We start from the raw sequence: 14,930 nt of genomic DNA on the forward strand, positions 1-14,930 counted from the left end.
AAACAACTGGACCTGCTCATTTAGTGAAGGTTGCCCATGTGCTCAGGTCTCTTCTTGGAAGAGGGATTTTGTTAATTCAGAGCATTTTGTATGGCTGGTTTTGGTGTGATTTTTTTCTCTTTTTTTTTTTGGTGTCATTTTTAATGTAAAAATGGCTCCTGTAATTTTGATCAGGAAACAAAGGGGTGCATCGCAGGGTTTTTTCCTTGTGACTATTTTTATTTATTTATTACTTTGTTGTAGATATGCTTGCTATGGGAATGGTGTGTTCAAAGTGGGAGAACGAACCTCTTACTGTTGGATAGTCATTAGATCTCCAGTACCAGCAGCATGAATGCACTTGATACCTGGTCATATCATGACTTCCCTCTTTGACCTATCCAGAGAATCTCAAAGTTTTGGTTTTGCTTATTTTTTTTTCCAGGACTTAAGCTAAATGGGCACTTATTTGTTTTGCTGGTGTGTGGCATTTGCTTTGCTTTGCTGGCAAGTACCTGAGCATGGGACATGACGCATCAATGCCTGTATTGTCTATTCTCATCCTTCAGGTTTTTTTCATGTTTTCCCTCCCAGAAGCTCGGTGACAAAAGGGAAATAGCTTTTAATGACTGGTCAGCTTTCAATCACGATCTCTCTGCTTTAAAAGCTTTAGGAAAAAAATAGAAATGCTTTTAATAAAGTAGCAGCTACTGGAACACCAGTAGCAATCTTTCCTCTCAGAGACACACCAGAGAATATAATTTAATTTCATTAATTCATAGCCTATATGTTCTCTTGCCTATTTTTATATATATACATTTTTCCCTTTTCTTTTCCCCCCTACTTTCTTCTGGCACTTGCATTTATCAGCTATTTGAGAACAATTCCGATGCTTTTAGCAGGAAGCGGTGAGCAGCAAGAGAACTGCCAGAACATTGGTACCTTGACTTCTGATGTGTGATGGAGGGAAACATTTGGTGAGTCATATAATGGCATATTGAGACAAAAGGAAGCTAAATTCCTCTATTTTTTTTCTGCTCTTTTCTTCACAGGTGACTGCTCAGGATTTGGTAATGTACTACATTTCTATCACTACTACCCTTGTCTTTCTTTATAGCTGCATATTTGAGCAATGAAAGATGAAAATAGCAGAAAGCAAAATGAAATAATACGTTTCCATCAAAGCTGGCTGGAAAATTGTTTTTGGTGATTTCTTGGCTGTTTTGGGAGGTCAGTGCATGTGTCAAAAAATCTTTATTCCATGAAAGCAAGGCGTTTTGTACAGACTATTGATTTTGGAGAGGGATTTTTGACCTCATGCTGGAATGTTTCACTAGTCTGAAAAAGACCCAGATATCAGACCCATCAACTTAAGTACAAATGCTTTACTTTTAAATGCTTTACTTTTTCATCTTTAGGTCTCCCTGTTGGTGTAAGGATTTACTTGACGTTGCCCTCCTTATGGCAAAACAACAGTTCACAAATACAGGTTGCTCTTAAACCATCTGAAACCATTGACCTGAAACTTAAACTCTGGAAGAAGACTTTTGGAGAAAAATTGAATTATTCCTTTCCTTTTTCTCAGTGGGGAAAAAATAGGGCTAATTTTTTAGCAATATAGAAATATTAAGTACACGCACACACACACACACACACACACACACACACTTTTTCCAGAATTACCTAATTTAATATTATGTTGTTTTTCCTATATAGAGATGTTTCCTTTCCTGTATATTCATATTGCTCCACTACTACACCTCTTCCAAGTCACTGTTCCTCTGCACATCTATTTATCTGAGAGCTTCTAGTTTGAGCTCTCCTGGCTCACATTTCCCCCTTTCTGATACACTTTTCAATATTATTTTGGGGAAAAATCTACCCATCACTAAAATGACTGTGATGGGTTTTGGCTGTCCTAGTTCAGAAATTCTGTTACGTATAGTTGGGTTTTGTATGATCCAAAGCAAAGTGTTTCACAGGCTTCCTTTGTGATCAACATACCGTGTAGGCAGTGCCAAGGGATGGTCTTTTTTTTACCAAGCAAAACACTGGAGACACCCAAAGTCAGGGGACAGGGCTCTGAGCACTTGATGGGGCTGTGGATGTCCCTGTTCATCACAAGGATTGAGACTAGGTGGCCTTTATGGATCCCTTCAGCTCAAACAATTCTACAATTCCATGATTCTATGATTCTATGCAAGACAGGGGATCAACTGCACTCCTGCTATTCCTCCCCAGTGGCTTTAAAGGAGTTGTGCCTCTAAATGAGATTCTTAATTTTTAGGTATGTAACCTTAAATGTCTAAATTACAGCATATGAATCCCAATTCCAGAATCAAAGTTGACTTCTGCCTTTATTATCTTTATTTGTAAGAGTGGGTTTTCATTGCATTAGGGTTTTTATTTTTATTTTTACTTTTTTTAAGATTTTTTTTTTTTTTTTTCCCCCACTGAACTTTAGAAGGGAATTGACTAAACGCTCTACACTATCACATTCATCTCTGAAAAACAAGGCAGGTAAGATATTCAGTATGAGAAGGAAAACTGAAAGAGAAACAGAATAAAGAGCAGAGGTGCTCTGTGAGACGTTGCAGTTACAGAAGGAGAAAAAAGAAAGGAAGAAAAGAAAAGGAGAAAGGCCCACTGGAGTAAGCATTTGAGGGAGATGAAGGACCAACACAAGTTTTATAAGGTGCCAGTGTGTGTGATATCTTGTTACTTGGATGTTTCTGACTTCACCTTGAAACCTAGGTATAATTATCATTCTTGTTCAGCAATTTAGGTGTTTATCTTGATCTCCTAGCTAGTTCTGAGAACAGCACCTTAAGATAGACTGAGATTACTGATGGAGACTATTGACACTATTGTGGTACAATGGAGATGTAGGTGTTTGCAATCTTCAGCTGTGCTATGTGGTAAAGCAGGGCTCTACCAAGCAAGCTGGGTAGGGTCTGTGAGGACTCATCCAGTAGCACTGCTGCTACTATGGAAACATGCTTCTCTGTTGTTGCAGTAGAGAAAAATACGACTTTATTTTTAATGTCTTTCTGGGTGGTTAGAAGCCACGAGCAACTCTTCGTTCTAGCCTCTGCCTGTAGGATCTTCTCAGGAGGATGCAAATGAAAGCATGAAGACTTCAAAGAGGCTCAGAAAAATTGAAGACAGAGAATGAGAGAACAGAAGAAGTTGAAGCAGCAGAATCTTCTTCTATGAGATATTCCTTTTGAAATTTGTGCAAAGAGAATGCAGCTTTGTAAAAGGAGCTGAGCGTAATTCCAAACACTGATGAGAATGCTTGGATAGTGAAGGCAAGCTGCTTAATTGTATATGTAAACTGCTGAAGAATTAATTGAAATGCCCCCATAGAGCATTATTGCAGTGTCTGTCCTCCTAAATAACAGAAGGCCTGAATTAGAATATATTCTTTGTATGTAACTGCTGCATAGGTGACAAGAGAGATTTTTCAAAGTCACATAATAGATTTTGATGTATAAATCACACTACATAGCAATTAAGTTAACACTGCTAATTGCTGTGGACATGTTTTAAACCTTCCATTTTTACATTACATTTTAAAATTTAGACATTTCTTCAGAGAAGGCTGTGGTAGCAGGAGTATGTGCAGGAAGCCTTCAGATTTGTAAAAGAGGACTTAGTGAGTGATGAAGATAAATTAGTCCAAATAAGCGAGCAAGTGAAGATCTTTTATTTATTTAGAAGTTAGAAATCAAATCTAAGCTTGTTGTGCAGATTCTCTATAGTGACTAAAATGAAATACAATGAAATGATATCCAGAACTTCCCACATGTATTTCATCTACTCTGTTACTCACATCTCAAGGAAGATTGAGTTGATATTTGGAAGTGTTTGTATGTCTCTACTGACCACAGAAACATCCTACAAGTGTAACCTGGAAAAGGCACTTATCTCTTAGATGAGTTGAATTCCATCATGCCTGTCTGCCCAAACCAGTGAGACAGATTTTTCCAAAATTATAGTTAACCTACATGTGCAGTTTATGGTGAAAGAGAGTGGAACATGCACAGAATCTCCAAGTACCAGAGTAGAAATGCAGAAATAAAGAGGACTTCAGATTTATGAGTTGCATTCACTTTCAGATGATTGGCATTTTGCTTCTGAGCTTTCACCGACCTTAAACTTTTACTTCCCTTAATAAACGCTTATACTGTATTTAAATTGAAAGTTCTTCAGAAGCTGAGAAAGCCTACCTACAAAAGGCAACCAACAGAAGATATATACATTATTTATTTTCCCTAGAGGACGGGTATAATCCAGATTAATTACTTTTGCCAAGCAGCTGCTGACAGGTTGACCTCAGCTGTTATTATAACCATTAAGTTTCTCAGAGGAAGGTCATTAATCAATCAGTTCATTAGACTTGTAATTTTGACATCTGAAACAATCAAGGAGCAGCAGATCTACTTATCTGTTTATTCTTCTACCTGTTTGTGTCTTCTACATAGCAAGCAATCTATCTCTCTATCATTTACCTACTCACCTACCTACTTCTCCTCTAATAAGCCGTATTTTGTAAGGCATCTTTTTAGGTGGTAATGACACAACACTCTTCAAGCCAGTTGAGCATCATGGTTTTCTTTTGCCTGATGGGTCAGCCCAGTACTACTTCCTCTCTATAGAGTGAGTTGCATGAAAATAAAAGCTGGAAGAAAGGAAACTGAAAAGAATTAACATTCAGATGAGCTGAAGCAGAAAAGTTGAAGGAAGCATAATGGAATATCAATGTAGGGAATTTCCTTTCTTTCCATTTCTAGGAGCTTTTGTATATGAAGGATAAGCATTTTAGCTTTCTTTATGGTGCAATTAATCAGGACTTAATTACAGATTCAGTCACAAATAGGTATCATTGTCAACAGCTGTTTACATTAGTATATTGCATAAGTCATCTCTCTACTGAATAATCAAGTGTAGAGTATCCTGGTCAGAAAAGACCCTTCCTTCCACATTTCTTCTGCCACGCATGTTAGACCTGTTGTCTTCAAGGTTGCTGTTCATGGAATAAGATAGTCCTCAGTGTAATAGTGGCCAAAGAGCAGAGAGGAAAACTCAAGGATTGTTCATATTCTGAATGTCAGCAAAGCTTTTCCATGTGTTATTAACTAATGAGAGAAAAGGACGATTTACAAAAATGCTCCTGTAAATCAAGCATTTCTCCATCAAACACCTTCCAAGATGTGTAAAAAAGCCAATTTATTTGCTCTGTGTTATTGAGTAACTGAAGACATTAAGGGAGGAATAATAATATGAATTTAGACCAGTTTGTATCCTTTGCTTACCTAAGTAATTATTTTAGATATTTATGCAGTCTGCTCCTAAGAAAGCAATCTGTCTGGAGATTCTTCTCACTAGCAGACATTATAACTAATGACTTTGTAACTCCCTGAAACAACTCCTGCTGAGATCTAAGTCCTTTTCTTTTTGTTTTAGCCAGAGTAGGTGCAAATGTGAATGCACATCTTTACTTTTGACAGTCAAAACTGTAAAATAATTCTTTCTCTAATTTTTATACAGACTCCTGTCTAAAAAGGAAGATAGATTTGGAAAATCCTACAAATCAAGATACCAAATGCCAGAGAGAGAAACACAGAAGTGAGGAACAAAGACCCCTCACAAAGAAACTTCAGTGTTCTGCTGTTCTTTTTGAATCAACCAAGTATGGGTGAATGGAATGGAAAATAACATTGACGAGAAACGGGAGTTTCACATTTATTATGCTTCCCCAGCTTTACAAAATGATTCAGGTTGATAACTGATTACAGTTAATTTTATCATCAGAGCTCTCCACTTAAATAAACAACATATACTTAAAGTATTTTGCCAAAGGTCCTACTTATCAAGCATGCAATTCACTGCACCAAATTGTAAAAATATAAAAGTTACATATCTCAGTTTATGTTAGTTTCTCTCTTACTGTTTTTATAGTCACTGAACAGAAGTAGGCACGTACAGAAAACATTTTTTTTCTTAGCATTAGGCAACTCAACCTGTCACTATTTATTTATCTCCAGTGAATATGAAGAGGCCCCAGGATGCCTAATTCAGGCTTTGACAGGTAACTTGCCTATGTCAGAGTAAATGGATCATTTGAGGCACTGCACTTACATAGATATCTGCATTTAGAAAATTGCATTTGTGTAATTATTTAATGTATAAAAACGAGTTCCAGCTATATGTAGGAATAACCCCACATAAAGTATCCAGAAATACAAGTTTTTAACAAGAACCTTTGACTATTGTTTGAAAGAAAGAGGTCTCTGCTTGCTCAAGAAATGCTCTGTCAAACGAGGCTCACTATGAAAAGTATTCACATAATCTTTTGCAGTAGGATTACAGTCATTACCACGTTATTTAACTGCCACCCAGACGGAGATCATTAATCTATGAAGCAGCTTACTAAGTATACCTAAGAGGTTGCTGAGATAATCCACACCGATTATCCACCAGCGATTCCTCACTGCAGCAGAAAAATGGATGTAAGGATATGCATATAAAAATTTTACGTCTCACAATTTCCTTCCTGCTCCTTCCTGCAGTAGATAAATTTGCTTTTTGTCCAAGTGAACATTTCAGGATCTGATCTTTTAATCTGTAAAAGAACAGAAGTATTTCTCGTACTTATTATTGGATTTAAGCCAGTGGACAGAGAAAATTCTGACAAGTTCCCTCCCAATAACTTGCAGTACTTTGAGAGCTAAAGTACTTAAGATACTTAACTATAAGAAATTTAGCCTCCGAGGCAGTTCTTGCTTTAAACTAGTCAAAGCTCACGAAAATTTCAATTAGTACTCTTGAATTCCGCATACACACTAAATTCTGGGAAATATGATCAGGAAGTAACTTAGGATAATTCAATGATGATGTAACACATCATATCATTAATTTTATACATTGATTAATAGTGTCTATAGAAACTCAGCAATTATTTCACATCTGTGGCTGCTATGATATAGTGCAGTCTTGGAGAAATGAAGGTCCAAGGGACTGTCATATGTAAATAACTCATTAGGATCAGTCACTATATCTGATAGTGTAGCCACAATATGTTTGTTTTCCTTAGCAGATCCTAAAAATTTGAGCAGTTTGGGTTTTTTATGGATCCATTTTGGAAAATATCTTTCTGCCTTTCTTCAGGTAGAGAAATATGGAATTATTATCGGTGAGGACAGCACAAAGAAAACACAAAGGAGGCTGCTCTTAAAATAGATAGCGAATGACTGTTGTTGTCATCCCTTTTGTTTGTGCAGTAGTACAAGGTTGTATTATTTCTTCATGTTGGCAGTTCTTTAGCAGCATGTAAGAGAATAAGATAAAGCATATACAGGCTATAAATAAATGGACAATGATATCTGCTGGCAATGTGATAGATATAGGAGGAATGGGAAAGGAGAGGAGAGGAGAGGAGAGGAGAGGAGAGGAGAGGAGAGGAGAGGAGAGGAGAGGAGAGGAGAGGAGAGGAGAGGAGAGGAGAGGAGAGGAGAGGAGAGGAGAGGAGAGGAGAGAAGTCATGCCTATTAGGATTTATAAAAGCATTTGCATAAAATCCTAGAAAGTGTTTCAATGCCTAGCAATGGCCGTCTGTAGAACAACAAAGAGAAATTCAAATAAACTTAAGTTTAATAATAAGGGCAAATCTACAAGTTAACTATTCTCTTTCCCAACCTCCATTTCACAATGAACGTGGCAGTGCTTTTTTTTCTAGGTTTTGAAATGAGAATTCTCAAATCTGAAATCTTTCCAAAACATGAAGAGCTCGTTGTCTGCTTGGAAAAATGTCAGCTAAACATTCCCTCATATAAAGTTTCTTATTTGCCTCTGATCACTGTCATCCGCTTCGCTATCATGATTATTGTTTAGCACAAATGCTCAGGCTTATATATCTTATAACAATCTTTTTCTTTACTCTGCCTTCAGTTTATCGTTTGGTATGTGCAGGCTATAAGATATTTAATTGAGTTAATATGACTAGACCCAAACAGGGTTAGTTGGTTTGCTCAGACTTACCATGCTAATCATAGAGTTGTTAACTCCCCCACACATCATAAAATATCAAATGCAAATAAATAACTTGTTTTGCTACTCAGCTACCCTTGTTTCCACAAGGGCCAACAAAACTACTTCTATTCAAAGTTAGTTCTCTTGAGCCTTTTGGGAGGTCTTCTCTTTAAGACCTTGTCAGTCAGAATGACATTTCCTTTCTACGCCACATTTAAAAAACAAGGAAAAAAAGAAAAAGATAATTTGATTTTATTTCTTATGGACAACTTTTTTGGAACATACTAATCTTCCTAAGTTAAAATAGGAAAGAAACCATCGGTATACCAAGCTGGAGAGGGAAATTATATTTCATGTTACAAAGTGAAGCATTAACCACGAAGCATCAAGATAAACATAATTGAGTTTCTGATCCCACAAATCAGAATTCGTCCTAGGGCAAATGTTCATGACTGAATTCTGAGATGTCAAAATGTGACTGAAAAGCATCTGGTTGTTAAGACTCTCAGAAGTGAAGTCTTCAGAGAGGGATGATCCTGTAGGTCAGGTACTACATTAAGATTCAGGAGACAAGTTCAGTCCTGTAGTCTGCTGCACACTTCTTGTGTGAGACTTAATAAATCACTCTGGGTCAGATCTGTGAAGGTGAATAATTTGTCACAGTGCTGCTTGTTACAGTGCCGTCAGTCAAGCTGCCAAGCAGAATTCACAGCATCCAAGCCAGTGCTAGAAGCAAAAGGAGATCTGCAAAAGCCACTTCTGTCAATAGGATACTACCCAGGCTGGGTAATAAGAAATGCAAATAGGATGTTGTGTCTCGAGTTCTGCAACTTCAGAAAGCTTAGAGCTTGTTTTTTTCTGCTGTAGGATACTGCCTCATCCTCTTAGGGAACTGACAGTGTGATATATACTCTTGGAATTAAATAACTTAGTCTCTTGTTAAATAAGTAAAGAAATTTAAAAAATATTTATGAAAAAAGAAAGGAATCTTCTGTGGAGGAGAAGAAAAGATTGCTTCCTTATACTGGAAAGATGTGAGGTTAAAGCAGTTTGCCTTGTTCAGCCTGGAGAAGATAGGGCTGTGGGGAGACCTCACTGCCTTGCAGTACTTGGAGGGAGATTACAAGCAGGAGGGGGACAAATTTTGTACACAATCTGGTAGTGATAGATTAAGGAGGAATGGCTCTGAACAAAAGGAGGATTAATTCAGATTAAATATGAGGAAGAAATTCTCTACTTAGAGGGCGGTGATGCCCTGGCACTGCCCAGAGCTGTGGGTATCCCATCCCTGGAGGTGCTCAAGGCCATGGATGGGGCCCTGGGCAGCCTGAGCTGGTAAGTGACATCCAGCCCAAGGCAGGGAGTTGGAAGCAGGTGATCTTTAAGGTCCCCGCCAACCTAAAGCTATTCTCTGCTTCTGTGATTCTATCATCTCTGTGCCTCCAGAGATCGAGCCTCCGCACTAACCAGCAGGCCATCAGGAGGGGGTTGATGTTTCAGCTCTCTCCTTAAGCCACTGTGCTTTGCATGAGATAATTCACTATGAATTAGACCAGAGAGAGAGAGACAGAGACATTAGTGAATGTAATTTTTGTACCCCAGAGGCTAGTCAGCTACTGGAGGGAAGGGAGCTAGACTTGAGTCCCACTTCTCATTAACATAAGTAATGTATGCATTCATTGGAGCATGGTGTAAATGCAGCTTCCTTCCTTTCTCCTGGGTTCATGCGCTAACTGCAAACCCTATTCCTTTCTCTTGCTCAGGTAACTGTTAATTAGCATGGAAAACAGCAAAAAAAAGACCTGGCGGGAGGATTTCAGAACCCACCAGACTGCAGCCTAATGGTTAGGACATGCTTGTGTGAGTTTAACTGTTCTTAGTTAAGAGACAGACTTAAAATCTCTGACTCTTGGATTAAAGAAAAAAAAAAAAGAAGAAAAAAAGAACGAATACTGGATAAAATGGAAATAAAAACAAAACACTTCAATTTGCTGAGAATGGAATTGGTGCAAATGCTTTTTGCAATCCTCAACAAGATTCAGAGAAATGATTGGTTTTTAAACCCTGACAGTGCATAAATATAAATTACATGCTTAGCTGCTCAGTGCCATCAAAATGTGCATGGTTCTGGGCATACCCTGAAGGAAACATTTATCTGCTGGTAGAAGTTGACTGGTGGAAGTGCAATCACTTAAGGAACCATTTCTGTTAATGTGAAGGCTGCTGTTGATGACTGCCTGCTGCTTTCTTCTTGGGGACTGACTGCTTGGCTGACTTTGAACTTGTTGTTTGGGTTTTATAAGAACAGAACGTAGCTGTTTACAGCATAGCTATCTACATTTGACCCACTGTCCTTGAATCCTTCCCTATTCAGTTTGTTTTTTTAATATGGAAAATTTGAAGATCTGTGAGGAACGTATTTGTGTTTGACAAAATGAAGTTCATTCTTTTTAAAGAAGTTTTATACATATAAAGGAAACAGATGCCGCCAGAGAACAGATGATTTTGTGATGATGTTTTTGGATGAGGCTGAGAAAGTTATGACGTGAAAAAAAAAAAAAAAAAACATTTTTTTAAACTGTAAAGCAATTCTCACATGTGTTCTGGCCAAGAGTTCCCAGGAAATTTTGTTCCATGTTTTGGCATGTGGTGCTGTCATTCGCATCTCAGCACAGATCCCACACAACAGTGTGGTTCAGCCTTGGCAGTATGCTAAAGTATCACCAGGTTTTTGCTGCCATCAAGATCAGATATTGTGAAGATGCCACTGCAGTGAAGAGTTAAAACTGCAATAGATTCCAAAAGTATTAACTGTTTTACTATACAGAAAAGAGGTTTTCAGGTTGGATAAGGTTGGAAAGATTTTCTTTTTTGAAAGAATGGGCAGGAACAGGCACAGGCTGCCCAGGGAGTGATGGAGTCACTGCCCCTACAGGTGCTCAATAAAGGGGTAGATGTGTCACTGAGGGACATGGTCAGTGGGCAGTTTTGGTGGTAGATGGACAGTTGTTCTTGATGATCTTAGAGGTCTTTTCCAACCTCTATGATTCAACCTCCCCTATGAGGACAGGTTGAGAGAGCTGGGGCATTTCAGCCTGGAGAAGAGAAGGCTCTGAGGAGATCCTATAGCGGCCTTCCAGTACCTGAAGGGAGCCTATAGGAAAGCTGAGGAGGGACTTTTTATAAGGCAGGTAGTGACAGAACTAAGAGAAATGGCTTTAAGCTGGAAAAGGGTAGATTTAAACTAGATATCAAGAAGAAATTTTTGACTGTGAGGGTGGTGAGACACTGGAACAGGTTGTGCATTGAGGCTGACGATGCCCCCTCCCTGGAAGCACTGAAGGCCAGGCTGGATGAGGCTGTGAGCAACCTGGTCTACAGAGAGGTGTCCCTGCCTATAGCAGGGGGTTGGAACTAAATGATCTTAAAGGTCCCTTCCAACCCAAACCATTCTGTGATTCTATGATTTCATACGGATAGTCAACGAACACTTCTTGGTTGAAGGAAGCTTCAACCTTCTTGTTTGCCTACTCATCTTAGGAGCTGGACTCAACAATCCTTATATGTCCTTTCCAACTTGGGTTATTCTGTGATTCTATAATATTCATGATAAGCTCATGAAAAGAAATTCAAAAAGGAATCAGGTTAAGAGAATTTAGAGTTAGTCCTAGAAACTGGGAGCATTCATTCACATAAGTATATTTTTTTCTTCATACAGTCCTGTAACATATCAGAGGTGATTTAGGAGAGAGGCTATTAAGCCATCAAGTGATGGTCCAATGCTTTCAACTGTCAGAGGAAAATGAATATAGCATTATGGTGACTGTCAGATGGCTTTTAAAAACAGCCCAGCTAATACCGTCAAAAAACTATTACATGTTATTTATCTTAAGAGTGATAAAGCTCAATTAAAGACCTTGATATATTTCTGCTCCTTTTTACAGTTTGTAAAACCAGCATTTTCCTCAACATCCATTTACCTGATTATTATTATTTTTTTTTTTAAAGAAAAACCTCTCCCTTCTGATTCTGAGTGAATATCAAAGTAAATATTCTGCTGTGTGGTTTCAAGAAAACTTTCTGAGATAAAAAAAAAACAACCAATAACTGTATCAGAAGATACTGTGAGTCTAAAAAGACACAGCATTCGATTAAATGAACAAGACATGACTTGTAGGCTTCATCATTAGTTTGCAGAAGGCCATCATTTCAATTACTGTCCCTCAGATAATATCAAATGTAATAATTTTTAGAAGAAAATCCCCAGACCACAATTTTTTCTTTATTCTTAAAGCCTTTAAAAGTTACCACTGAATTGTTAAGGTTGTAAAATTTCAAGACCTTGAAATGAGACTGAAAGAAAATGTCTTCCTGGAAAAAGAGGCACTGATCACTAATTGCAGGAGGTATGCTGTCTATTTTTAGGTACACAGTTCATATTCTCCAACTTAAAGCTCCAGATACAGACACCTAAATTTAGGTGTTGCAGACTATATCTCTATGTATGAGTTACATGCCCGAGATTCTATCAGATATGCAAGTATAGAATCATAGAATAGGATAGGATAGGATAGGATAGAGTAGAGTAGAGTAGAGTAGAGTAGAGTAGAATAGAATAGAATAGAATAGAATAGAATAGAATAGAATAGAATAGAATAGAATAGAATAGAATAGAATAGAATAGAATAGAATAATGATTTGGGTTCTATCCAGTTTCAACCTGCTGCTATGGGCAGTCACCTCCTACCAGACCATACTGCTCAAAGTCCCATCCAACCCTGTCCTTGAACACCTCTAAGGATGGGGCATCCACAGTTTTTCTGGGCACCCTGGGCCAGTGTCTGACTACTTTCATTGTAAAGGTTTTCATCCTTATACCTAATTTAAATATGCCCTCTTTCAGTTTAAAACTCCCTACCCTACACTCTCTGATAAAGTGTCTCTGCCCAGCTTTTCCCTAGGCCCCCATTAAGCACTGGAATGTCCCACAGCCTTCTCCAGGTTGAACAAGCCCATCTCCCTTAGCTTGTCTTTGTAGAAGAGGTGCTCCATCCTCTTGGCATCTTTGTGGTCACCTCTGGATCTGCTCCAACATCTCCTACATTTCTCTGTACTGGGTGCCCCAGAGCTGAACCCTGCAGATGGGGCCTCATGAGAGCAGAGTAGAGGGGGACAGTCCCCTCCCTGACTTGCTGGCCACCCCTCTGTTGATGCAGCCCAGAATATGATTGGCTTTCTGGGTTGCAACAACTCATTGCAAGCTCATATTAAAGTTTTTGTCCATCAATAAAATACTGGTCTCAATTTGGACACTTACTGCAATATCAGGTGTTATGGGGTATCAAAAACGTCTGCATGGATTGGAAGATGGAAGAGAGAATCTATATGAGACTTGTCGTCTGAGCAGGCAGGCAAGGCCATTTATGTCTGCTCAGACTGCACTGCTGTGACTGAGATGAACTCCCAAACTGGGTGGCATGACCATCCTCTTTCCACTTACAATTACAGAGACTTCTGAGAATAGATGCAAATATTTTTAGGATGCTATGAGTAGATAATATGAATCTCACAATGAATTTCCATAATCCCATATCTCAATTGGCTTGGGGGTATCATGAAAAGAAGTCAAGTTGAAAATATTAATGTTATGTGGACATTTTGGACACCTAGATTTTTTGGGAGCAAGTAAAAGATTTCTGAGTTGTAGATTCATTAATACTTCTAGAATTATTTTTTTCAATTTCTCACGACTTTAAGCATACCAGAAACTCTTTGCTCTTTTCTTTGGAAATCTTTTAATTTTAAGTTGAAGTTCATGTGGGAAACAGATGAAGAGATTGTTTCTATAGATAATTCTTGAATATGAAGTTGTAAAGTCTGCAGAGGAAGCCTCCAGTGCTGCCCCTTTTTAAGATAGAGCTTTGTTTTCAGAGAATTAATTGTTCTAAATCATTCAGGGAATTCTATCTAAAGTAAATTAACACAGGCAACTCTGTGTCTTGAGCAGAGAAAAAGAGTAGTGATGGCCAGCTTATGGTCTGTACCTCACATAACATAAATTCAATGTAAATATAAAAGTATTTCAGAGATCTCATTGAAAAGAAAGCTTATCAAAATTGAATATTTATTAATAGTAACCATTTCAGTGAAAGTCTGAAGCAGTATAGAGTTAAATAATTTTGTGTTTATCAGACCACCCACTTTATAGGTAACTGAATACCACTCGGGTATTAAAAGACAATACAGTGTTTCTGGATAATTTTCTTAATTTCCTTATTAAAACTCCTGCTCTGAACTTACGCATATTTATCAGCCTCCCTTGAGTATTAGACTATGTTAATGAAATCTTAATTCCAGCTCTCACATTACACAATCAGATAGAATAAAGATCCTTGGTATCCAAAGCAACTATCAAGGGCTGATAGCAGCTTATTTTTAATTCACAGTGCCGTGTACACTAAATGTCATTTTCCTTTCCTCTCGTCTGCAGCGTGGACATTTATGGGGACATTTATTGAATGTTTATTCTTTCTTTCTCCCTCTTTTTTTTTTTTTCCTCCAACAGAATTATTAGTTTACTATAGTTACAGATTTACCCATGTAAAACTTGTTCACACTTGCGAAAAATCTTCTGTCCTTCATTAATGCAGTTCAATTTAATTACACACACAGCTGCACATCCATGCTTCTGGAAGAATGTCTTCCAAAATTCATCAGAAGAAATGTTTTTCGTGAACTTTGGATTGTACCTTCATACACAAACTGTTTAGCTTTTCACTGTTAATTTAGTAGAATACATGAAATGCCAGTGAAAATAGCTCTTTCCTTTGTTAAGGGATGGAATAGACATTTTGTACCTTCCTTTCCTTTTTTTTTTCCCTTTGTCAAAAGAGATAGAGTCCAAAAGACTCTGCATC

This window comes from Meleagris gallopavo, chromosome 6 (assembly GCF_905368555.1).
Source record: "Meleagris gallopavo chromosome 6, MGAL_WU_HG_1.1, whole genome shotgun sequence".
Classification (NCBI taxonomy): Eukaryota; Metazoa; Chordata; class Aves; order Galliformes; family Phasianidae; genus Meleagris; species Meleagris gallopavo.